The sequence below is a fragment of the Chrysoperla carnea genome, chromosome 4 (genome assembly GCF_905475395.1).
Source record: "Chrysoperla carnea chromosome 4, inChrCarn1.1, whole genome shotgun sequence".
Lineage (NCBI taxonomy): Eukaryota > Metazoa > Arthropoda > Insecta > Neuroptera > Chrysopidae > Chrysoperla > Chrysoperla carnea.
The window spans coordinates 67,064,798-67,092,782 of NC_058340.1; the positions used below are offsets into that span (position 1 = coordinate 67,064,798).

At 28.3% G+C, this 27,985-nt stretch overlaps 1 protein-coding gene across 2 annotated transcripts in view; it reads right to left on the reverse strand.

The window, feature by feature from the left end:
- LOC123298400 (semaphorin-1A) overlaps nucleotides 1–27,985 on the reverse strand; it is an 805,573-nt gene that overhangs the window by 763,789 nt on the left and 13,799 nt on the right. The window lies entirely within an intron of this gene.

Sequence of the window (27,985 nt, forward strand, 5' to 3'; positions counted from 1 at the left end):
TGCTGCACCGTCCTCGCTTAAAGCTCTATAGGCAATGAACGTTCAAGTCTATATTTCAGTGGTTATAATAGATTCAGAGATAGGCAAAATGAAATGAGAAAATTAAGAAAAACTCAAAATCTACACACATTATTTTGCGTTAATACAAGTTACGCTCAAACTAGATAAAATGGATTTCGAGATGCTCAATAAGAATATTTCCTCTGAAAATCACCAAATTTGTTTGCCAATACGACGCCTCCTTTACTTTATACGAGGATGTTAAAGCAAGTCAAATTCTTATCTTCAAATCACCTCAACAAAAATTATTGTCTTAAAATGCGGTCGGGGATTGAATTGTTGATACTTCTTAGAACACCTTGTACATAAAATATAATCTACTTTAAGAATGGCCTGTATATTCACTTCTATAGAGTCAATTATTATAATAACTATTATTTAAAGCTTACAGATTCCAACTTTTTATTCAAGAACAAATTTTCATACAAAAATAACATTCTGAAATGTGATTCAATTTGGCAAATATATAATTCTATTTTAAAATTGTTTATTTTTTTTATTGTTTTATCTCTTACTTTTAGGATTTTAATTAACTATTAAAGCAACCCGGAGACCTACATCTAATCTGATGTCAGAACATGGTGTCCCCCAACGAGCTCTGAAACTTTTATTTAAGTTATTTTTTGATTGGTTAACTACAAAACGTGGTATTAGCCTTAATAGATTAAAATGGTCCTTGTATAATTTTGTTATTAGACATTCTTTTAAACAAGACATCCCAAAACTATTCAGACCATTATATACTTTTTAGCTCAGTTGGCTAAGGCGTAACCAATTTCGTCCGAAGTATGCTGGGTGTAGCGGGTTCGATTATCGCCGTCGCAACTAAATTAATTTAATTAATAGTTATGATGGGCTGGTGTAGTGCATGGTCTATGCATGAAGGAGGTAAAACACATATATATGGTATCACAATGGGCTCTACAGCCTAAGTGTGTCCTACGTGGACAGCCAATATAACCTAACATAACCTAACCAATATATACTTAATTTTAATCCGTAATAATTTTATTTTCGGTCTTATTAAAGGATAAAGCAATTTCAACAACAAATTTGCATTAAAATTGGTCAGCAATAATAAAAAACTCACGTTTTGCTTATAACGATCAAAATTGTTGGTTCCATTTGCAATTATTATTATTATTAGAACACTACATTCTGCACATATCTACGTGTTGGTATTCTTCACATGTTAAACTATTTGATTTCCAACTAATAATTCGGAAAAGAATGCGCATAACCACAATAATATATAAAAAATTACCATAATTGAATACATCATAAAACAAATTATTACCAGAATATTAACATAAATATGTTAAACATCTCACATAGTTATTAGAATGCGCATGAACATCATGAACTAACGCACACGTACGGATGTTTAACATAATCATAAATATTTTAAATCGTCATAAAACAATCTAATCATAAATATATAAAATAATTATAAACAAATTTCATATGTTAAGTTTGTTCACTTTATTAAAAAAATCTAATGTGGAGACATCCTTGTATGTTCATAAAAATTAGTTAATTACATTGAAATATAAAGCATGTACCAAAATTAACACAAGATTTGAATGATTAGGCATTTGGGTAGACGTGTTGATGATAAAAAAGTCCAGGGTGATAGTTGGCAGTTAAAAAATACAAAATGTTTAAAAAATGAGCGGTCGCACGAGGGACTCCCTTAAGCTGGATTTCTTCAGGTGTTGAATCAGATAGACTTTTATAAATAAACCATACTAATTTACAACAATACTGTTCAAATGTAGGAATGAAATGTCTTTTAAAAAAATTAAATGTCAGAAAAATACGTACATAAATATAATCGCCGAAAATGAATTTAGAGTTCAAAATGAATATTTCCGATGAAAATCCATCGATGAATTTAGAGTTCAAAATGAATATTTCCGATGGAAACTCGTCACCGAATTTTTTTCGCGATTGCAATACTTCCTATACTTATAATAGTACAAGGATGTATAAATATTTATCATTAGATTGTTAAATAGTTAAAAACTCTTCACTACAAATATTTAATAGCATTCAATAAAATCATAATTATTACATACATTGCAGCATACTTATTTTTATACCATGTATATATGAAATATATCAAGGTATACTAAGTTTAGTTCCAAGTTTGTAACGCTTAAAAATATTGATAATAAGAACAAAATTTTGGTATAGGTTTTCATTAAAACATCTAATTACATAGTCCAATTTCGCGTCTGGGGTTCCCCTTAGAAAAAATCGGGAAAAAATTTTTGTTTACAATTTCGATAAAAATCTATATATAAGGTAATTTCCATTCAAAAAATACAAAAATCTTGTTTACTTATCGATTGGATGTATAGTTTTTCAGAAAATCGCTCGTTGTGTCCAATTTTGGATTATATCTCAAAAGCCACGAACCTAATCATTAAATACACCCGATTTTTGAATCAAAATTGTGTCATACAATGAATTTTATCGATATCGGTGGCAAAAAAAGATTTTCGATTTCTTTCAATTTTCTTAAGGGGTAAAAATCATGTTTATATATTGATTATTAGATGTATATAGTTTCTGAAAAGACCGCTGTAAAAACTAACGATTCCGTAATGAACACTGTCTTTACATGGTATTTCAACAATTAACTCAGTCAATTGTTTGATTTCACTTGTTAATTGAATATTTTTCATACCTCAATAATTATTATCCATGTGCAAAAAAAAATATTTTTTAATTGCAACATTCAGTTAATATTTATTGCAAAACTATTTATATTTAGAAAAATAAATTTTATTTAACTCAGAAGAATGTAAGAATTGTTTATTTAAGAAAAAAATCCGTTAATTTTAATTGGTTGGCGCCTTTATATTAATGGAATGTTTAGTTTTAAAACTCATTAAGATTCGATCCATGCAATACTCGATTCAAAATTCAAAAGTACTTTAAGAATGTTTAAAATACTATCCCTTGGCCATTGATTATATAGATAAATAAAAATATAGGTTTACCAATGTCGATAATAATTTGGAGTCGAGTGATAGCATGCATGTGTTTTACAACCTTTTACGCTGATTATTTCAGCTTGTCGATTATTTTGAAAACCGAACTACACCTACTTCGGAAACGGGAAGAACGCTTGATCAAGAATATTGATCAAGAATATTGGATGGTGATACTATTTATTTATAAATTTGTCTGGCAAAGTGGGAGTGAAATGGCTGGTATTGACTAAAATTTTGTAAGTAGAGACTATTGTTTTGTCATTAATCACACCCTAGTATCAAATTTATTGTGATTTTCTAAAACTATTAATTTTTTTCTATTTGTATTTGAAAAAAATCCTAGATTTTATCTCACAAGACGCGATATTTAATTTCTCAGACAAAACACAGAAATTCTATACTCTAATATAATTTTTTTTCAACAAAACAAAAAATAAGTTATTATATTCAGTAAAGATCTTATCAATAAATACGAATCAATGCTATCAATAAATTAAATAAATAAATCTTGACAAACCTTTAGTGACTTTTTTTTATTGCTAGGTCTAGAGCCAAACGAAATATTTGACAGTAATTTCAAAACTACTAGAAATTTGAAGGAGTCTTATCAATTTTTTCCTCTATGAAACATAAAATTTTGGAAAATGAAGATAATTGAGTAAAAATAATCAAAAATCATTTTCTCTGAATCTTAAAAAAGTAAGATGTCCACCAACCAAGGCCCAACACGATAATTTCTTAGGCTTCAGTCGTGCAATGGACATTACATTCTTCCGATTGCCAGAGAAAATTATTTTTACAATATCTGAGCCCCTGAAAGACAGGCTTTGAAAATTTCGACTAGGAAAAAGTTATCAATCACGACCCTTGATCATAGCCACTCAAATTTCCAGCCACCCTGAACTAACTTTCAAATACTACGCCTGATCCTTGACTAAAGTAAGTCAACTAAGAATAAAAAAAAGATTCGATTAATTTTATTTCTATAAAATTAAATTTATATTATTTTTAATCTTTCTAAATAAATTTATTGATTTGTTATATCATTTTGTGTACTACTATGTGATGTAGGTTGTGGTGGGTTGTTAGGTTTGGTAGGTTCCAGGAGGTTTGAATTATTATCAACACAATAAATTATTATTGAAACAGGATAGGATAGGATAGGATAGGATGAAGAGAGTAAACATTACATAGATATAACGTCATTTCTGTATTATTACCCTTTAACTTCTCTACGATATTACGTAATATTTTCACTTATAATATCATTGAAAGGTTTGTTTTCAACCCGATTATCTGCACTAATAATACAAACGACGTAAAGCACTAGTCTGGAATGAGGGAAAACTTGGTTGTGAAAATTGTTTGGACATGTCATTGCCAATTTGAAACCAATGATTCAAATTAAAACTGAAGGAAAGGAAACTTAAAACTGAAAAGATATCAACTGAAATTGGTTCAAGATATTGTATTTTTGGAGTCAAAAGTACTCTAGAAAATGATCTCCAAATTGGATACAAAAAATTTGCCAAATTGGATATCAAAAAGGATTACTAGCACCACCTCTTTCAAAAAATCAAGAATATCCCAACAAAATTTTTAACCCAGAATTTGATGAAACTTGGTGACTATATAAGGTAATTTTGACCCAAAAAATACAAAAAGCGACTTTAATTATCGATTTAAGAGTTTTTGAGATTTCGTATAAAATCCTGTGCGAAAATTTTTAATTTTGAAGCGATTTCGAAGATATGTAATATAATACTCTTATTATCGTCAAATGAGCTCGATTATTTATTTTTTGGGGAACTAATTATCTAAAATAATCAAAAACCACTGAAATCCACTTAATTTTGGTATATAAAGACGTTTTTTTACGTATTTATTTACCAAAATTTACGTAAGATTTTTGCACTTTAGGTTCAAAATGGCTTTAGAAAATGATCTTTTCTAAAGTGGTTCCCTTAGAAAAATACAAGAAAATGAATTGAAAAAAATGCGAAAATTTTCAATCCAGAATTTGATAAAACTCAGATAGGATAAGGTAATTTTGATTCAAAAAATGCGAAAATCGGGTTTATTAAACAGTTATTGGATAAGATTTTGAGATATCACGTAAAATCATCTGCGATTCTGATTCAGAATGATTCCAGATACAAAATGTTTATTATAGAGGGATTTCTTAAATACCCAAAGTAAATCCACAAAGAGAAATAAGCTGAAGAAATTACTCGGGGATATTACTCCTCTGAAGCGACATTCTCTGATTTTTGCAATTTTTGAGTCAATATTAGACAATAAATTTCATTTATTCTTAAACAAATCAGAGACTTTTATATGTCTAATTGTTTTCATCGAAGAAAAACAGACCCGATAGATTGTAAACCGTTATCGATAATATTTATGTGTAGCTATAGATATATATATAGGAAGTAATGTAAACTGCTTGTGCTACCATAGAGCTATAGATGATATAGAGACTGTAAAATGGGATAACATTCAAAATCCTAAAACTGTCAAATCCAGAAGACAGAAATTTTCATTAGTTGATATCATTAATCTCCATCATTTGTGAACAAATATTGTGGATAGATGACTTATTGCATTGAATTATTATTGTCCGTTACCGTTACCGTAATAGGTTATACGTTATATGTCCTTCGTTTATCGATGCAGTAAATCTCTTCTGTTCGATTCTATACTTGCTCATATAGTTTTGTGTTATTATTATTATTATTATTATTATAGGAAATCATACCTCGCTCATTCACCAAGAGATCCCGAAGGATGGTTTATAAATGTATCACTGAGTATCACAAAATTCCACAAAATTCTTTAAAACTTTATTTTCAATTGAAACAAAAAACAAGTGAAAACAAACAATGGACTGAGTTAATTGTTAAAATACCATGTATAGACAGTGTTGATTACTCTGTCATATAACACATACATACTATATTTCGTAAACATGGTATAATTATTTTTCAACGGCAAGCTTTTATTTTACGAAAAAATGAAAAATAATTAACTCATTGTGTCACTTATAATTGACTATTTGTAAAAGCTGGAGACGCTCTATTCAAAGTATCAAAGATGATTAAGAGCGCGTTAGGCTTTTACAAATAGTCATGACGAAAAAGCCAAATATATGATATCAATGGCAAACACACAGATCTTTGAAAGATTTTTGAAGATTAAAACTTTTAAAAAAGTGGATTTATGAGCTCAGAGTTAGGCTAATTTTCCATATGTCTCAGAGGTTCCAGATAGAAATAGAAATTCAAAACATAGAAAATTTTTTGAAGTTGGATGTTAGAAATAGAAGGGGAAACAATTTTATTCAAGACGAGGTTCTTTCTGGTATGATTAGCATAAGATATTCAGATAATTATTCATCAAAATATACACCCCCTCATAAATCATATACTCCACCTACACTTTCTTCCACCATCATACAACAAATGAAAATCTATAGAAAAAAATAAATATTTTAAAAACGCCTGTTTTAAAAGATTCTAAATGATTTATTGATTCACATTATTTCTGTGAATGATTTCAAATGACATTTGATATATATTTGAAGACATCAATTTCTGTTATTTTTATCTCTACAAAATTAATCAATACCCGCTATGTTTGTCTTCAAAATGTCGTATCAATTAATCTTTGTAGATCATTTTTTTTCTATTCATAACACCGATATTTATGGTTAATACAATATTAAGTGTTAAACTGGTAAATTTAAGATTTATAAACCATGAATGATATTTCCGTTAGATCAGAAAAAAGATTTAGTTTCTGTAAATATTCTTTGAAAAAGTATTTTAGTGTCTGGTAAAATGAAATTAAAATATAAAAACAATTCTACGATCGTTAATTTGAAAAAGGAAGTTCTCAATTGCATCAGTATGTTAGTAAGTAAGCTAGTTTACAAATTCGATATCGTAAACCATTTCGGTACTTCATTGCGATATTTGCACTTATCTTAATGAATATAGATTAGATTTATTTATTTCTCTGCTGGGTAAAATAAAGCAAAGGCTTCTCATAAAAAATCTATAATAAATTTGCTCATAATAAATAAATAAAATATTATATTCTTGGAAATGCTCAGGAAAAACCATGGACAGATAGGTAGGGATAGACCTAATTTGGCACCAATGTTTTCGCGTCCATTTCCCGGACCATTATAGTTTAAAACAAGTGAAAAGAAACAATTGACTGAGTTAAAACACAACAACGAAGAAATTTCTGGAACTATTCTTCATTTTTCGAGAATCTTTCACAATACCACTAGTTGAAGCTATCTGCAGTTTCATTTTCCTATTTTTTATAGTTTTGGAGAAGATGGACACCAATTTTGTCCTAACTTGTGCCATCACGGATAAACCATGATATATACGAAAAAATGCTTCTAACAAGACTTTTTTATAAGGAACATTTTTATTTTTGTTTTATCTCTACTATTTTACAAAATTTGACCCATGTTGCTCATTTACGAGCTCACTTTTTACGTCCTGAGTTAGGGTGTTGACGGACGGACGTCTATACTCAAATTTTTTCCGTATCATCAATATTTTTAAGCGTTTCAAACTTGGGTTTAAACTTAGTATACCTTGATGTATATTTCATATATACAATACAGGGTATAACAATTATAAAAGTGTTAAAAAGTAAAAAAATAATTTGAAAATTATTACTAATGGAGTTGGCATCCAAAAGTAACTTATCGGGAAATTATTAAAAGCAGATGACTTATATTGATATTGTGAACAGATATTCGATAAATTTAATCAAAAAATCCAAAACAAAATATAAATAAATCCTAGAATAATAAACCATAAAATGGTTTTATTGAAGCTGAACATAGTAAAAATTATTAAACATGTTAAACATTTTAAATATATTGAAATGAATGAAACGTAAATACCAATTAGTTAGTTTTAATAATAAGTGACTGAGAATGTCACATTCACTAAAATGTTCTAAAATATAAAATCACTGTGTACACACAGCTCATATCCACAATTCTAAACTAATAAAATAACGTGTATGTCTATTTTTATAAAATAACAACATATTTATTATACTCTTAAACGATATACAGTGTGTCCTAAAAAACATTGCATAAAAGTTGGAGGCATAATAGTTTGGGATCAAGAATGGCATTTTCAGGAAGATGCAGCTCGAGGCACAATAAAGATGGAGTACCAAGTACCTACCATGCTCTTCAAACTTGATCTCTATAGATTCTTAGCCCGCCAGCACTCGCGTCAATTGTTCGATAATCTTAAGTCACGTGAAGAGAGATTAATAAGTTAAATATTCTTTGTATATCAAAAGCTCCACATAATTCCGTTACATAATAATGTTCAAATTTTCCGATACATAATAATAAACGCATGAAACTAATAGAAGCATGTTGAAAAAGAGAGTTAAAACAGTTTTGTTATAACTTCTTAACTCAAATACGATCTTTTCATTTTTGTCAAACGCAAGTTTTGTTCCACAAATCAATTGCAACGATAAGGAACTTTTGTATATCATTGGTCATAACGATGACCAATGATATACATGGGCTTGTGTCTGGTCCAAAATGACTAAGAAATTGAACATTTTCCATTCATTAAAATAATATGCATACTTTATTTGGGACAGTCTGTAGTATTCAACTCACTCAGTCTATTTTTATTACGACTAACATTTAAAAACGTATGTACATACATTCATATGTCTATCATGAATGTCTGGCTAACAGTCTAAAAAAAAATTGTATTATTTTATTTTGTATGGTGTTTAAAAATATATTACAGTATTACACTACATTATTTATTTTAAGGAGGCGAAACTATTTGAAAAGTGTTAAATTGGAATTTGAAACGTATTGAAAGGAGCGGTGCGACGCGGCATGTATCATGTTCTTCATTAATTTGTTACGTTGTCAGAATTACAAGTCTCCTTCGAGATATAATCTAAGCTATTCAAATACTTATTTTCATCAGAATTGCGTGTTGTAGAAAGAATTACTTTATCGTCGAAAAAGATATCGGGAAGTATCAAATTATTCAAATCGTGCTTATCAATGCATTCTCATTTTTTAAAAGGTAAATTTTTCAATACCCCTTACGGTGTTAAATTTATAGATTTGGGCAGTAAACGTTTGCGTTTACAGAAGCTGTTAAAAGACAAATTTTCTTGAGAAAAATTAAAAAAACTAATATACATTAATTGAAAGCAGGACAAACATTTTCCTACAAAGGAAATTATAGCAAGTGGCACTCGCAATTCCATAAAATACATTTAAATTGATGAATTTGGAAGCATTTGTGGTGTGTTATTTCTTCTATAAACGATTTTCTTTAAATCTGTATACATCAATTATTCAAAAACTATGATATTTATCGAAAAATTTAACTCTTAATTTTCGTCAAATTTCAAGTCAAGTTTCGTCAAGTTCGAACAGAATTTATTAAAAAATTCGAAATAGAAGTCTCAAGTATGATTATACATTCACCTTTTGAGGAAATATCTTAAGGAAACAGCCTTAAATCATCACGTATTTACGAAAAAAATTACGAGTTTTTAACAGAAATATCCATTTTTAGGTTTCCTTTTCCATTTTTAGGTTTTTTAATTCATCTTGACTAATTGCGGTGACGTAAGTATGTAAGTAGGAATTAAAGATCGTAATTTTGCAAACCTCAAAAACCATCAGCCATAAAATATTAAAATTTTGGATTTTAGAATGTTGTAACATCTAGTTATGTACCTCACAAAAACTATTAGAATCTTAAACTTTTGAATTTAGAACAACTCTCATATCTACTTACCTACGCCTATTTTCTACTTCCAAATTAACTCTTAGTTTAAACCCGCGACAATTCAAGATACGAAAATACGCAAGCGTATAAGTTAAATACTTCCATAATTCAAAAATATCGAATAGTAACTAGAAAAAATTGTTTTTTTTTTTTTTAAATCACATTAATTTGAAATAATTAAAAATGGCATCAATATTAGCCATAAATGCATTCGTTTTTTTTTATTTTTTTTTATTTTTTATTTATTTATTTTATTAGTATTATTTTTTTTTTTTGGGTAAAATATTTAAATAAATAATGAACTCAATATATTTAAAACTAAAATACTTTTTAAACATTATAATATATTTTGATATAAAAACCCATTTAAATATTTAATTGTGTTCGATTAATTCATGACATTTATACTACCATCTATACCTACCTATATTATTTAATTTGGTTTCTCATTAATTAGTTTACTTTTTCCAGTAGGTAGGTAATTGGCATTTAGTGAATTTCATTTTATTTTTTTTATTTTTTTTATTTTGTTATAATGGAATAATCTATTTTATACTTTTGTGGTATAATGTATATTTATATGGTATTTAAATATACAGCATCGGAAACTTTACAATAAAACAACTGAATAATACATTGTTTAGGCAATTATTCAAATAGTTCTTTTGGTATCACCTCAAAGTTACGGTAATTTGAGAAATAATCATGTTGGTAATCAGTTGGTGTAATATGACCGAACCATAGGTTTGGTAAGGTTATATTGACAGTCCTCGCTGAGCTATCAGGGTTGACCGAATCATAATACTCTAGGGAATTTCTAATGTTTTGTTCAACCCGTTTTTCCCTAATAAAATCTGCAAATAAATATCCTTCGAATTTACCTGAATATGAAACAAATAAACAAAAAATCTCTGTACTGAACTCTGGAGGATTTATGTTGACATGGGGAGTCAGAATTAACTACACGATTTGTGAAGACTCTCAATCAATTTTAAAGAGGTGACAAAACCTAGTGCCCATGGCAAAAAAGATAGAAAATGTCGAAAAAAAGAAATGAAAGCACCAACTTTCCATAGATTGAGGCATCTATGATATCTTCAGGAAATTTTTCGAATTTATATTGAAACGCTTTTGTGAAGTAGAAGATCACTACTGAAATAAGCTTTCAAGGAGCTTTCAAGATATTTGTCCGCCTCTGATTTTCAAATCATTTTCAATGACTTATGAAGAGATTTATTGAAACGTTTTCACAGACTTCATCACCGGATGCAAATTTTACGAGGGAAACGCAAAAACATTTGTTTAGCTAATTACTATTATCAACATACTATTTACTTTCTTAAACAGATTTATTGAAAGGATATAACATGCATGATGTATAATTTCCAGTACTGTATAAAGTAAATCATTCAATAATATATGATACCAAATTATTTTTTATTCCTATTCTTTTTTTTAAATGCATTTTATTCCTTAAAATATACATAAACATGCTACTTTTATAAGACACACATATGACTATTAACTTTTATTTTAATATTATTTTGTTACAATCCGTAGCCTAAAAATCATGAACCATAAAAAACAAGTTAGATAATTACAGTACAATCGTAGTCTATAGATAATTCGACGTCATTGACGACATTTTGTGTTTAAATATCTATATAGATATGATATTTAAACACAAACTAAGTTTAATATTTATCGCAGATGCTCGACGCGATAACAATAAGACGAACAATTTCCAGTAAATGAGCTATTCCAGCTATGAGTAGAATTGATTGCCAGAAATTAAAATAAGATATTTTCAGCAAATATCAGGAGAAAAATAAGCTATTCTAAATATTTAAACTCAGAAATCTTGTAGGACTTTGCAAAGGCTCCACCCACAAAGCTAAATTCTATCTGGGGCTGTAAGGATCGCATCGAGAATCTATGAAATTTATCGCATTGTATTTCATTATGACGTGACTTCTAATGTATATGTATTTGTTTTCTTTTGATGTAGTTGGTATTTATTTTCTTTTCTATTGAACTTTTATACATTTTAAATATTACAATACTGGGAAATTTATTTTGAATTGATTTTATATTTTTCTTTCGAATAGTATTGCATAATTAATCTTGCTAGAGCTTATAATATATGCATTTTATACAAATACATTTTAAAATATGCATCAAACGTTAAAAACATTTAAACGTTAAACATTTAACAATCAATATAAAGCAAATAGAAAATTGAACCTTGGCATTTACACGAAAATAAAAAGTAACGCAATCGTTTTGATGAATCATTTCAAGTTTCCACAAAAATTTTAACAAAACAATTTTTTATACAGAATCTAAAGAAAACAAAATAAATGAAACGAAGTTATATAAAATATATATCTAAAGTAGATTTTCTTAATTATTTTTTAAGTGAAAACTTCTATAGGAGCGTTAAATATGTATAATAAATAATATTTGGTAGGAGAAGACCCGAATTCAGTAGTTACAATTTCGACTACCAGATAGCAATACTTGTACTTATCATTTATTGATTAAATTTAAATCAGATTATTTTTTTTGAAGATATATTAAAAACTCTTGTCTACGCTAGTAAACCAGAGATGTTAGAACACTTGGAATACAGCAATCTGCAAAATACGACCGCAATGACTACGAAGTGTGTGGAAATTGAGTACCCTCATTGTGACATCTACGCTCCTCTCAACAATAATAGCGTAAAATTATTTTCAAATAAAGCCAGTTTCACTGATATTAAAAAAATTCTTTGTTTGTTTTATTTCAATTTAAATTTGCGATCCTCTAAAAAAAAACATTCGTTATAATAACATATTTACCTACCAACCTAAAATTAAATTAAACCATATGATAAAATTTTAAAAACATACCCGCAGCTACATTCAGGTCACAATAACAATTATATGATGATTATTTTTATTTAAATACTAGAGTGATACCCAACAGCTTCGCTGGGTTTAAAAGTAACGATTGATAAAAATTGTTCTCGCATATCTCCTTTCTATAACACTCGAAATAATGATAACGATTGTGTTACACAGGTAAAATATATGTATAGTTTTCTATTTTTTTAAATGTATAATAGTGGTAATTATTCATTCAGTATATCAGAAAATATGGCCATGAAATATTTTATATTGACTATTTTTACAGAAATCTGTAATTTATGGTAATGTCAAATGACTACTTTTACAGTAATCTGTAATTTATCGTAATGTCAAATTAAATTATTTTTAAATTATTTTTTTGTTTTTTTATTAATATATCTTTATAAATTATATCGCATGTGTTCTTCCGAAGTATGAGCTATATTGCTGTACAGTTTCATTAAAAATCATTTGGCGTGAAAGCGTAACAAACAAACAAACAAACATGCTTACTTTTGCATTTATAATATATATTGAGATGATGACGAATAGAGCTCACAAGGAAACTATACAAGCTCACGGTATCTCATGGTAAACACATCACATATTATATAGCTCAAAGGCATATGAGATATATAAAATATAATAATATTTCACTGTTTATAATAATAAAATAATATAATTTATTATGAAAAATGTTTATCATTTAAGTTATTTTGAAAACTGTCAGTTCATTTTATTTTATATATTATTATAATATTCAAAAGTTTTACACATCCATGGTATATTATTTATGTGTGTGTGTGTGTGCGTTTGTCTAATGTCAGCATCACAATTTTCACTTTAACTCACTAAAACCTAAAGCTCCCATATCATCCGATTCATATTATATTTTAAAATGATATTTTATGTTGTTTAAAATTACATTATTTAAGTAGAAATAGTTTGTTACCCAAACATATAGAGATGATTTTTGTATTAGTAACAGAAGTATTTCGATGGATAAACAAAGGAAATTGAGAGTTTCAACCTCAGGATTAGGCAAATCTATCTGGCTTCAACTCTGAATTTGGATATTTTTATCTTCATTTTTTCAACAAATTAGATAAAATATTTTTTAAATACAATTTCAATTTATTATTTAAACGGGATTGGGGGTTTTTAAATTGAACAGTTGATTTTTTTAACCCAATTTTTTGGGTCTGTATTTTTATCGAATTCATTTCATTTAAGATCAAATAGCATTTTTTTTAAATATAATTTTAAAACTATTAAAAAGACATAGAGTACCAATCTAGAAAAACCAATATTACGAATACTTGACAAAAAATTTGATTCTTGAAACAGTTTGAAAATTGTCAGATTTGTTTCTAATTTTTCTTATGTTCCGTTTGTGGTTTTTTAAATGGATTTTGGAACTATTTTACCAATCGTACGTTATAACTTTTATTTAATTTGTAGCAAAAAATCAACAACAAAAAGATACGGGTTTTCTAAACTATAAATTCAAACGTCAGTGACGTCAACGCATCGTTTAGTTACGCCATCGCATTGAGAAATGATAAAATAACCTCCATATTGATAAAGGATTTGTTTAGTTAAAAGAAATTTTCCATAGAAACAAAATGAAAAATCTAAATTTATCGTGATTCCGATTGTCTCACAGCCTACCGTTTTCTTATTCAAAAATATTCCTCTTTTTTACTAAAAATTAATATTTAAGTGGAATTATTTTTTTTTTTTAAATTACTAAAATATACCTACTTTAGATGAATTAGTCTTTTATTTAAATATGAATTTGTTGAAAAAAATTTAATGCAAGTTCTGTATTTATCCTGTTTACACAGAGATAGTTATTTTCGAATCATCCTAGAACAATTAGAAAGATAGAAAGATGAACAATTATAATAAGTAGTAAAATACAATTTGGTTTGTTTACTTTTAAATACGGTTGTTGTTTGTTGTACATATCTGTTTATGAAATGTGTACACGGGCAATGACAACAATAAACATTCATACACAAATGAATGAGATGATATTTTACAACACAACATTGTTACGTAATAATAACACACATATATATAAGTTGGGAAATTTTGTTTTCTCTTTTCATATACATACATACATACATATACATATTTATAATACTCATGAAAAGATAGATCATCATTTTACGGGACATTGCAACTGAAAATATAAGGGAACACAAATTATCCATCTATTTAAAATTGTGTTTCTATGAGATGAGTATTTTATTATTATACAAAGAAGGATACATCTGTTTTTGTAAGCATATATAATTTTCATTTTAACAAAAAGAAAATGTCTTATTTTTTTCCCTACGAAAGGGAAATTTTCATTTTATATGAAAATTGTTGTGAAATTTGCTTAGTTTATTAAAAAAACTCAATAACAACAAACCTATTGCAAAAGTTTTTCTAGAATTACTACCTATTAGCTTCGTTTCTGCGACTAAGAATAATTGGGCATTGATTTTGCTGAGATTGTGCATCAATGGTTTTGATTGCTAAATAAACTAGGAACAAAGGGAGAAAAATGAAGATGAAAGTTATAGTATTGACGTCGTCCTATTGGATCAGATGGTTAAGGCGTAACCAATTCCGTCCGTGGTATGCTTAGGGTAGCGAGTTCGATTCCCGCCGTCGTAACAAAATTAATTTAATTAATAGTTGTGATGGGCTGGTGTAGTGCATGTTATATGCATGAAGAAGGTGCATTCAGCCTCTGAAATTAAACTGATAAATGAAATTATCAGCGGAAAGGTGGTAAAACACATATATGGTATCACAATGGGCTCTATAGTCTAACTCTATAGTGTGTCCTTCGTGGGCAGCCAATATAAACTTACCTACAGTATTGACAAAGAAAGTAAAAAGTTAGTTTACTTAAGGTATTTCTAACGACGTGCGCTTATAAGTAGTTTTGCACGAAATTGTGCAAAGAGGAAGTTTTGAATGTAATAAAATTGTAGCAAAAATTATAAAAGCAGTGACGACCGGCTCTGTAAGCTGCCAGAAATTTTCAAGAATAGGAATCCATACTATTTAGAAGACATTTTTGAACATTTTAGTTCCCGTTTTTGCTATAAAAAGTAACTTTAAAAACAAAACTAGGTAAATGTAAATAAACTTTCTTTTTGACAAAAATTTAGTCTTATCATGAATTGTATTGTTCGATCGGCAACGTGATTCAATTTATCCATGAGCTATGACCATTGTGCTACTTGCTATATTGTATACACAGATGAGCAACAATGATTATGTATTCGTTGTAGCGTTGACAGATATACTGCCCTAATACAACTATAATTTAAAGAATGTTTTCTCTAAGCTTTCGCGTTCTCACGCATTAAACTAGAAATACTTTAACATTTCAATGCTCGCCACTAACAAATACTCCATATCCAGTATCTATCATTAAAAAAAAAACTGAAGAAAGGAGTTATTATCAGCTAACCAGATAAGGCTCTTGGTAGTTTCTTTTTACAAAATGATGTTTCGTGTTAAACAAAGATTTGTTAAATTTTGTTAAAGTGGCACGCGTATGTACTTAAAAGTTAGATGACCTGTAATTTAAAATTTGAATAATATTTATAAAGAAATCAACACTATTCTTTAAGATGTTTTAATATTAATATTCAACTATATTACAACATCATTCATTCTACCAACACTATTATGAATAGTCCGTTCGTCCGGTCCGTCTGATTAAAGATTCTGTACTGTATCTCTAAGTACTACGGAATATCTTAGCGTTTAACGCCTACATACTCAAAACATAAAATAAAAAAACAGTTAAGTAGCTTACATAGATATATTTTATTTAAAAATGGTGAGAAATTATGTTTCTACTGAAGTATGTAAAATGTCGTAATCGAAATTTATTGAAATTCCTAGAATTTTGGTTTACAGAATGTCCCATTTCAATCGAAATGAAACCAAAATTCTGCAGAGCAATACCCGTGTCTAAGAACCTAGGCTAGAGAAATAATATATAAGGGAGTAAATTACTTTCTTATTATTTATAGGCAAATTTTATTACAGATATGTTCTACAAATCACATAATGAATAAAATTAATATTAAAATTACTGCTCCAGCCAGATTTTTCCTATGCAGTATATTTTTAGACCTTGAGTCTTTTTTACGTTGTTATCCACCACACTAAGCTTTTAATGAGGGTGAAATCATGAAATTTACTAAAGAAATAAGAAAGATATCGCGTACCTGTAGTTAAAAACAGCCTAGAGACATAATATATGGTGAGTAATTTACTTTCTATTTGTTTATAGGCAATTTTATTACACGTATAATATACAAATTACATAATGAACAGGCTTGAGAAATAATATATAAGATTCGTTTGAATTCTTCGCAAAAGTTTTCAGTAAAAAACATTTCTAAAAAATTGAGGTTTATAAAAATGGTACGAGCGCAAAGAATTGCATTGTCCATTAGTTAGAGTTATGATATTGCGTGACACACTCCGAAAGGGACAAGAGGAAATATGGACTAAATAACCTATAATCTCTTAAGACCGAAAAATTTTAATGGTTGTCATGAAAAATTTTTAATGTTTTAAACTATATCATGTTTTTAAGAAGAATTTTATCACGCAGTGAAGCCGCAAGCACAGCTAGTAAATTTACATAAAGCATATGGTTGAATAATGGATACAAATCTTAAAAAAACATTTGTTAAGTATCAAATATTATTTTAATAAATTCATTATCAAACAATAAATAAACTTTTTTATTTTTTAAGTATCGTAAATTCAAAGAAGTAAAAAAATCAAAACTAAATCTCATACTCTATCTAACTCTAAAACAAATGTTTTAGATAAATAAAACCATTATTATTATTAAAAAAGGAAGTCTTAAATTGAAATACAATGACATGTATTTATGAACAAAATAATAAATATAATAAGTATGGTTTAAATTTATAACAAAAACTAACATTCATTTTGGGTCTAGAGCCAAATGTAGAATTCGACGTTTGCGAATTTAAAAAGTTATTATCCAGGTCATGGTTTTTGAGAAAATATGTTTCCTTTCGCACATTTTTTTGCTAGTTTAATGGAAAATTTCCAATGTAGTAAAAAATTATTTTGTCCGACATTAAGCAGCTAAGAATGTCCGAAACACGAATTCCATCGTTGTAATTGCAATTGGAGATTCCTTTCTTTCAAATATCAGACAAAACAACTTTTTTAAATGATATTCTTATTTGAATATCGTACACAAAGAATATAAATTTGAACGTTATTAAAAAATTTTCCAAATCTCCCGAAAAAGGAATCCGTACTACACCACCCTAAAAGTCCTTAATAAATAATATATGGATTTCTTATATGACCTTAAAGGGGTTTGAAAAAACTTATTTTAAAAAATTCAAAAACTTGACTGCTTTAAATATGAACGGAAAAAAAAAGTAAATTTGAATTGGTCTAAGCACAACTTATTACAGTATCATCTAAATTTTCCAGCGGTTCTAAAATAATTATCAAATATTGCACATGTCTCTAGACCTATAATAACATACTTACCTAACATAGTGTGACTGATTTAAGTTAAGTAATATAATGAATGTGATGCATTTTAAACTATAAAGTACATAAATGACTTAGTATAAAATTTATTGTTTATTTATTTTTTATCAACCTTGAATTTATTATCCAATGTCATTCACATAATATTACTAAACTATAAGTATATACTATAAAGTCTATGCCATAACTATCAACAAAAACATGTGACTTAACTCTGTTTAGATGACATTTAAATACAAAATATTCAGAAATACTCAGAGTCACATAATTTAAATTTAAGTAGTACGTAAAGTTAAAATGATTAGAAATGATGTAAGTATGGTAAAAAGCAGTGGTAGAGATCTGAAAATGAAACTTTCTTAACAGTAAATCTCCGAGCGAGGTTATCTATAAATTTAGCTTCCATGGCGATGCGAACATATACTGCTCTAGCAAGGATTGGATCGAAGTAAGATATAGAACTTATCCTTATATTGGAGTTGAACTGAAGACGGTTTTATTTTGAATACTTACATAACATACATTTTTAAGAAATTATCAATTTTTCTTTATTGATATGATAAATGAACTAACAAGTATAAATGTCCGGGCTAGAGCCACTTCACATTAACTAACTCGGCGTATTGGCCTGATGCATGTATAGCATGGTATTACTTTACAACTGCTTGCCAAGAAGTAATGTTATAAGTAATTTAATCATACCATTCATTATTATTATTACTAATAGACCATAGGCCAACGTCTAAAAACCTTTGTGACTATACATCAACGTTGGGACTATGTGTTCTTCTGTTTATATGTTGAATAATTGTTTGCATAAGAAAATTCTGGATAGCGCAGCGGTCTCTTTAACGGAAACAAGTAAATTTTGATTGTGTCCCCAGGTTTCAAATTGCTAGCTATCAAATAATAAATTTAATCAAATATTTATTTAAAAATTCGATGATTTTCCTGTTAGAATAACAAAAGAAAAACGGAGTTTATTTATGTCATATTTTTAGGTAATATCTTTAGATTATTTTCTTTGAGGAACTGTAAAGCCACTTGTCAACGCTGATAAACCCGAGACGGTTGTGCACTTGAAATACAACATTCGGCATATAATTGGCTAAATACGACCACAAAGATTGCGAAAAATATGTTAAAATTGAACATCAAGATTGCGCCATCTACGCGGTTCTATGGTCCGCCATGTGGCCCGGATGCCGTGGACCAACCGGGCGTATAAGCAAAATAATATTAAAACAATAATATTAACATTAATGACATAAAAATATCTTTCCAATAAAGCCAAAAATACTTTTCTTTGCTTTATTTTTATTTAAAGTTGTGAACTCTTAAAAAAATACTCGTTACTAACTCTCAATTAATAGTGCTGTAATCAGTAATTTTTTTGGACATAGGTCCATGGTCTAATAGCATAGCATAGCATGAAGTTAATAAATGTACATTTAATTTATTGATTTAAATATAATAATATTCATATTCATATCAGCTTATAGAATAACATACATTATAAAATAAATTGGAATTGTTAAAAAATATTTTTTATTTCTCTTTTATAAATGTTCAATTTTACCGACACTACATTGAGACCGGCTGCACAGCCTTTAATTGAAATTCATATTAAAAATTATTATTATAAATTATTTATCAAAATGTACTTGAAAATAATTTATTTTAACTTATACTTTTAATATTTGTAGTATAAAATAAGCTTGGTTGAACTTAATAGTGTATTACTTATATTTTTATCAATAGTGTCACAAGCAGAAGGTTAAGTACGTCACTATATCCTTCATTATCATTGGTTTTTTAAGAGAAGATAAAAAAGCTTTCGTTGGAATACTATCAAGAAATAATAGAGATAAAAGTGGAAAAAAATTACATATCCACCAGATATCAAATCTTAAACTATGTTTTCTTAAATTTTATACTAATTTTTTTCACATTTCTCGCTATTATTTCTGTACTTAGTACTTAATCTCCAACTTTCTTGACAAGTACAGATCATGGAAAATTTACTGTCGATTAATTTCGCTTGTTAAAAGCCTATTTAAAAAAGCCTTTAAAAAAGTATTTTTTAGGCTATTTGCCTTCGTAGATTGGTTTATCGATAAGTTTACTAGCAATCTCCTGTGAATAATAATAATAAGCCTTGATCCCAGTATGGACAACGGCCTCTTCTTTCACAAATGTGAATGTAATCATAATAAGGGTAGAATGTCTAATTCGTTTCTCCACGCTTGTCTGTCAGTAGCAATTCTCGACCATGTTTTTCCACCGTAGTTTCTGAACTCATCCGACCATCTCTTACGTTGTCTCCCACAATTTCTACTATTCATTCTTGGTGTCCAGAATATAATTCAGTTTGCCTATCAATCGGTTTTTGATCGTAGAATATGTCCTGTCCAGGTCCACGTTAGCTTTTTAGCAATAAACTTTGCTGAGCGAATTTGTGTTTTTGAACGTATTAACTTATTTCTAATTTTAACTCTCCGGGTAGTATTGAGTATACAGCGTTCCATTCTTCTCTGGCAGATATCCAGTTTATTGCTAATCATGTGTGTTAGAGCCCATGATTGACATCCATACGTTAAAACTGGTGTTATGCATGTATCAATTACCTGAGCTTTCACCCTTTAAAAGTAATCTCCTCTCAGGACTTCTCTTAGAGACCAGAATTTCTGCCAGGCTCTGGCGCAGCGGCGTTGTATTTCTTTGTTATACTGATCTCCTGTGAATACTATAATAAATCATGAAATTGCCTTAATTGGATTTATACTCCAGACAATATTCATTTCGAAATATAAAAACAAAACAAACAAAAAAATCATTCCAACAATAATATCACATCGAACGAACGACAAATCGAATGGCTTTAAATATTTAAAATCTATTAAATTTAAAATTCATCAAATAATTATTTTTCAATGCTTTCATAAAAATTTGTACATGTAGTAATTTTTGATAATGAAATTTATATTACATAGTATTAATAAAGGTGTGTTGTGTATGGATATATATCGAAGCTTATTCGATCATAACCTCCTTTTATCCCCTTTATTTTACCCCGTTCTTTATTACATCATCCAAAATATTCATTTAACTACATCATATTCGTCTGCCTCTCACACCGGTTCAATTAGGCCTAGGTTCAGGCGAAATATTTGACATATGTCACATTTAGGCTATAAAAACCTGATACGTGAGGAACGTTCGCCTCCGAGAAGGTCCAAGAATAGAAAAATATATTTGACGTCGACTGATTTAAGGCCGTTAAAGAATGGCTGATCAAAGTGTGTCAGTCTTCTCATTTTAAGAGCTGGGAAGTTATATTGGAGAAATGTCATCGTTGCTTCTTCCTTCTAATTGTGACAAATTCTGCAACTGTCTTGTTATACTGCCAGATTCAAGTATTCGACATGTTTGAGGACCATAGAAGAGAGATAATATTTTTGAAACTGTAATAATCAAGCAGTACGTTCTCTTTTTCCTACATAATATTGGCCTTTCTAAGCATGGTTTCATGCAGGAGTAGCTAACAATTCGCAGATAATACATCTGCTTGCTTTGGGATGCTTATTCCTAGCCTTAAGTTTAAAAGCAAAAATCAATCGATGGGCAAAGCGAATTATATATCCAACCGTTTTGAAACACCTCTCAAATACTACATCGAACGCTAGACTTACCATTGTTCTCTTCAATTCTCTCGATTCGATGTTAATACACACAATATGAAATGTTGTTATATCTCAATTACCCATTCCAATATTGAACAAATAAATTTGGTCATAATAATACGGGGCTTTAGTCATATACATATCCTTTACGGGGGGCATAATATTAAACGGGAAAAAAATATATCGTCTATCGTTTGAAAATAACTTTTGTTACTAAAAAAATTATTAGCCGTTACCTTTTTAAAGGAAGAACATGATATCAAAAAAAGTTTATACATACATATTACAAAAAAAAAACAAAAGTTGTGTCGTCAATTTGAGTATCAACGTTACCTATACTTGTTGAGGACGTTTTCCGTCTTAAGAGATCATTTTCTTTGTTTTTTTGATCATATTTTCAAAAATTTTCACACTAGAGAAAAAATGATCCTAGGATAATTTACCACGTTTGCCAAAATTTGAGCTCTATAGGTTCAACAGTTACAGAGGAACAGCACTTTCAAAAACTAGTTCCTTTTATAATACTCACGACTTTCTTGACCAAATCGATTTCACTTGTACACGAGAAAGTGGAAGTCAAGAATTCGGGGATCATATTGCCCAGATACGTTACAAGAAAATATTACTGGCTGCAAGAAAATATGTTCTTAGCATAGTAGAAAGTAAATATTTTCTTGAATCAAGAAATTTTAAGAATTAAAAATTATTTTGTTAAATTAAGTATTGAAATCGTTGACTTAATCCCGACTAAAGAAATGCCTTTAGTTTTTTTAACCGACTTCAAACAAAAACGGAGGAGGTTATCAATTCGACCGTATTTTTTTACGGCATCCATGAGAAAGTCATTAAAGTCTTAAATTTGCATTAAGTATGCACGACAAGAGGACGAATAACTCAATATCACTTCGATGATTCTTTTTTTAGTGACAAATTAGTTTGTGTAGTGTACAAATTAGTTCAGATTCACTAAAAATCACAAAAAAAAAAAAATTTTAAAACAAAAAGAATACCGACTTCAAAAGAAAAACTTTTCCAAAATAAATTAAAATGCACTAAAAAGTAAAAAAATAACGATAATATATAATGTAGTTAAAATTATTGTTATTTTTGTTGGAGTCGGTGTCAGCCAAGGAAACAAGTCTGACAGAACAGTTTTCTACATTGGCTTGGCTGACACCGACTCCAAAAATAACAATAATTTTAACTACATTATATTATCGTTATTTTTTTACATTTTAGTGCATTTTAATTTATTTTGGAAAAGTTTTTCTTTTGAAGTCGGTTTTCTTTTTGTTAAAAGTTTTTTTTTTCCACAGAAGCATAATCAGTTACTTATCATGTTTGTTCCCCTACAATTATTGATCCACGGCACGACTAGTTAAAAAAACAATAGAACATGAAAATATTTCAATTTAATATAAATTTGATACTAAAAATAAAAATATTTTTGTCACCGGAAGTATTGATCAAGGATATTGAAATAATAATATTATTTAAAATTCACATCAAATTTTATTTCGATAATATTTTTATGAGTTATTTTTAAATTATTACAAAGTGGCACTATAGCAATCTACAAGCAGGAAATGTGCTAAACATTGTATGGCTGTATCTGTCTACATGTCACAAATAATAAACATTTTATTCACTAATTTTGATTGAACAGTGATTAAAAAAACAATGCAATTTTTATACATACAGATAAATTATTATCATACAGGATGAACCATAAATAGTCATACAGACTCTTATCAGTGGAATTTATGTAAAAAGGTTAGTCATGTAAGAATAGCTTGTGAAGGTCAAATTTATGTTAGTATTTATTTTTTTATCAAAAATATTATATCTGGAATATAAAACTGTAACCTTTAAAAATTATTATTTTTAATCTAAAGAAGTTAAATAGTAATTAAGGGAGGACATGACTTTGAGATACCAAATAACATAAAAGTAGGATAACACAAATTTTGTCCAAGAAGCATGAATTTAATTTTTGAAAGGTTTTTGACGTGCTGAATAAGAATCCGAGTGCAAATATGCGTTTTCGAGAAATTCGCCACTTAATGTGTGAAAGACTTGGTTTTTAACTAAATTCAAAGTAATGTTTCACGAATTAATGAGTATTAATAACTATAATAAAAATTATATAAATTCTCGAAGAACAAAAAGGATATCGGAAGGATTCAAAAAGTATTTTAAAGGAAGAAGAGAGGAAAAGACAAGCTGTCAATTTCCATACCAGAAAGGATTAACATAGTGGTGTTACGAAATGTCGAATATAACCGAAAAACGGATTTTGCCCTTGTTGAGAAGTTCTGAATAATATTTCGAATTCAGCATCCAGAAAATTATAAGAAATGTTCTATCACATCAAAGTGACAAAAAAAAAAATCAAATTTTATTGACCAGTGTTATCAGAACCATTACCCCCTTCGTGAAATAGTACGCTAATGGGACATACATGGGCATAGAAAAAAAATGAGAAGTTTTGGCGTAAATTTATAAATTTAACAGAATTTTGTTATAAACACATACTTTTCTCCCCTTAGTACGATAATAGGGACACATTTCATTGATGAACATAAAAAAAACGACTTCTTACGAAGCTTAAATGAAAATAATACCTCAAAATGGCTTCTTAGAGCAAGCGAAATAACTTACATTAGTATTATATTATTATGTGGTTTTTGTTAAAATGTTAAAACCCACAATCTCCTTAATCTATTTGAATATCATTTAAGGTATAATGTCCGTGATATAATCAAGTTCATTAAAACATGATGATATAAACGAGCACTATTTGTGACAACAGATTTGTAACTGTACATAATAATTATACATTGTATGGTATACATATACAAATTATACATACACAGCTAGATATTTATAAATTGTTCTTTGTTCTTTTTCAACAAGATGGGCAAAAACCGTTTTCTTAGTACCAAAAAATTTGTCTTGAAATTAAGGTATCAAGTTGTTCTCGAATAAAATTTGTATAAAGATTTCTAAGAATAATTTACTATATTGTAGTTCTAATCACCTGGTGCATAAAAAGTTTCAACTTTGACAGTTGAAACTTTGACAGAATATCTTTTTTAATTTAAAAAAGCAGAAGAAAATTTTATTTGTAAACTGTAAAAAAGTGGGTGTACAGACATTCTACCTTAAAAAGGTTTCACTGTACTTCAACTATAATTAATAGGTGGTAAAAAGAGATTTGCAATATGTAATTAAAACCTATTAGTTGTTGTTCATAAAGCGGACATTTAATGAGTGATAATCTTTTTAACCAACAATATAGAAGTTTTTTTTTAATGAAGTCAAATACTGATTCACTACATTTCTAAATGCATTTTTGCGTGTTTTATGTTTTTATAAAAGTATATCGAATTACATTGTAAGAAAAGTGTTGAGGTTCTTTTTAAATTCATTTTATTTTAAAATAAAATAATTAAAGTATTAATTACATAAGCATTTCATTTAAAGAGCACCAAAGAAACAAGAGACTTATGTACTATTTTAATGTGCCTATATATAGATTAGATGACATGGATGCTGGAATTTTGAATTGAATTTAGATTTATTTTGTACAAGCTTTTATTGAGCTTGCAATTTTTGTTTATGCCAACGTACCTCTGCAAAACATAAAATTCCCCTGTGTTTAACCATTCCTAGTGATATAGCTATAGCATTATATGTGAATTACATGTACTGTCATAGTAATATCACTTAGAATGGTTCAACTTTTGCATTCATTTTGACTTAGAGTATGTATATGGCAAAATAATATTGTAATTCTCGTCAGATTGTAAATTGGCTACAAAAACCACACCAACCAGTGCTAACTCAACACATATTAACGCAAATTAACTGATTAACACGAGTTGAGGTTGTTTTCAGACCCTTCTTGCAAATAAAAGTTATAATTTTACTAGTAAGTTTACAATTTGATGGAAATTACAATACTATATTGATATTTACAGCTTGTTCAGGTTAAATCTTGCAAGTGAATTTTAAAACAGTTATCCGAAACCGATTGAGCTGAAGTTAAGCAATAACATTAAGTTTGGATGACAATACATGGTTAGCTAAGTGACATCATCCTAAATCCAAGATAACAGGCTAGTTATTTTGTATACACTTCCAATGGTAATCAGGAATTGATTTTCTCATCGCTTCCATCATATTTAACATACATACCTTTTAAGTTATAAAATAAAAAGGCCAAGCTCTTTTTGTACTAAATAGTCGAAAATAATTAAAAGTATAGAAAAGTGACATGGACCAGCTACGTAGAAATTGTACGGTCATTGGGTGTTTTCAACCTGACCTTGATATAAAATAAATTCTGAACTGATTCCAATAATTCAAATTAATTTCAGATCGATAGCGCCCATATCATCTAGTATAATAATACTACTTGAATGTGCTTCGAAGAATGCGAGTTAAATAATAAAAGGGTATTATGTAAGTTTATTATTATAGTCCTATGATTAATATTCACTGTTGATGACTAAACGAGCACACAAAGTTGTGTTCCTGACTGTAATTTGGAAATAAACTTATATTTATGCATGGGCGTGCATAAAATATATTTTAAATAAGTAAGTAATATTGATTGTCATTTCTAATTAATTTAGTTTATAAAGAAATTAACTCAAAATATGGTAAATTATATTCGTCCCAGAGATGTTGGATGAAAAACCCCACACAGAAGCTGCCTAGTTAGATTATAATATCAATAGTAATTTAATTCCTTTTGAATTATTGACAACTTTATTACAGATATGATATACAAATTACATAATGAACAAGCGGTACATTTTTAGACCGTGAATCTATTTTTCATTAGTAGCCAACATGATAAGCTTTAAAATGAGGAGTAAATCATGGAATGTGGTGAAGGAATAAGAAAGATATCGTGGACCCAAGAAAAAAGAGTGAAGAGACATTTTACATATTCTACAAGACATTTTTGGGACAAAAATCACTTTTTTGGATTAGAAATTATTTTGCCTTTGGGAGTAACAAAACTGATAAACAATAGTTTGACCTCGATCGAGAAATATTACTTTGACCGTACAGTCTAGAGTAAATAATATAATTGAATAATAAATGAATTTGGTTGTCTAAGGTTAATTTAATAATAAATTTTGATGATTATATAGCTGCACTTTTTATGAGACATTAAAAATACATTGCATGTAATATTGCATGCAATTATTACTGTAAGGTCAAGGGCCTAATGTGTTATTTGACAATCATATCAAAATTGCAGAAAATTTGCGAGACTATATAATCAAAGTCGTGTAATTATTCATTGTGGCTGATATTCAATACAACGATAACTGAATAAAAAACGAAAAACTATTGCCCACCAATCGAAATAGTAAGAATGAAGATTTTCGAGGTGTTGTATAACGAAAAAATTGGGACTTTGTCCTTGAAAGAAAACTACATTATGAAGATATTTTACGGTCTTTCAGAGATAATTCTCGGCTAATAAGGTTGCTATCTCACTGTGGGCAATGTCAGAAAATTATAAATTTTTTTATACATATTATATTATTATTATAACACAACTACCATCAAAATTTGAAGTCAATTGATCGTCTCTTACTCGAGATAAACTTAGTTAAAGTTCGGATCACTAACACGGAGACCATTAAGAGAGAGGTTATGTTTTAAACAAGTTTCTTAAATCTAGAAAAAAAACTAGCATACGACCTTGCCAATGGCCTCTCAAATTTCCAAACATTCTAAAATGACTATCAAGTACTAAACCTGACCCTAGACTGATACTGTACGTACAGTGGGCAATTACGATGAATATAATAAATGTCAAGTTCTAAGAGTTTTATTATTATTTTTGTTAATTTAAATTCTTTGTAAAATTTTCAATTTCAAAAGAAGTATTTGTTTTATTTTAAAATTGAAAAGGTTAATAATAAATAATA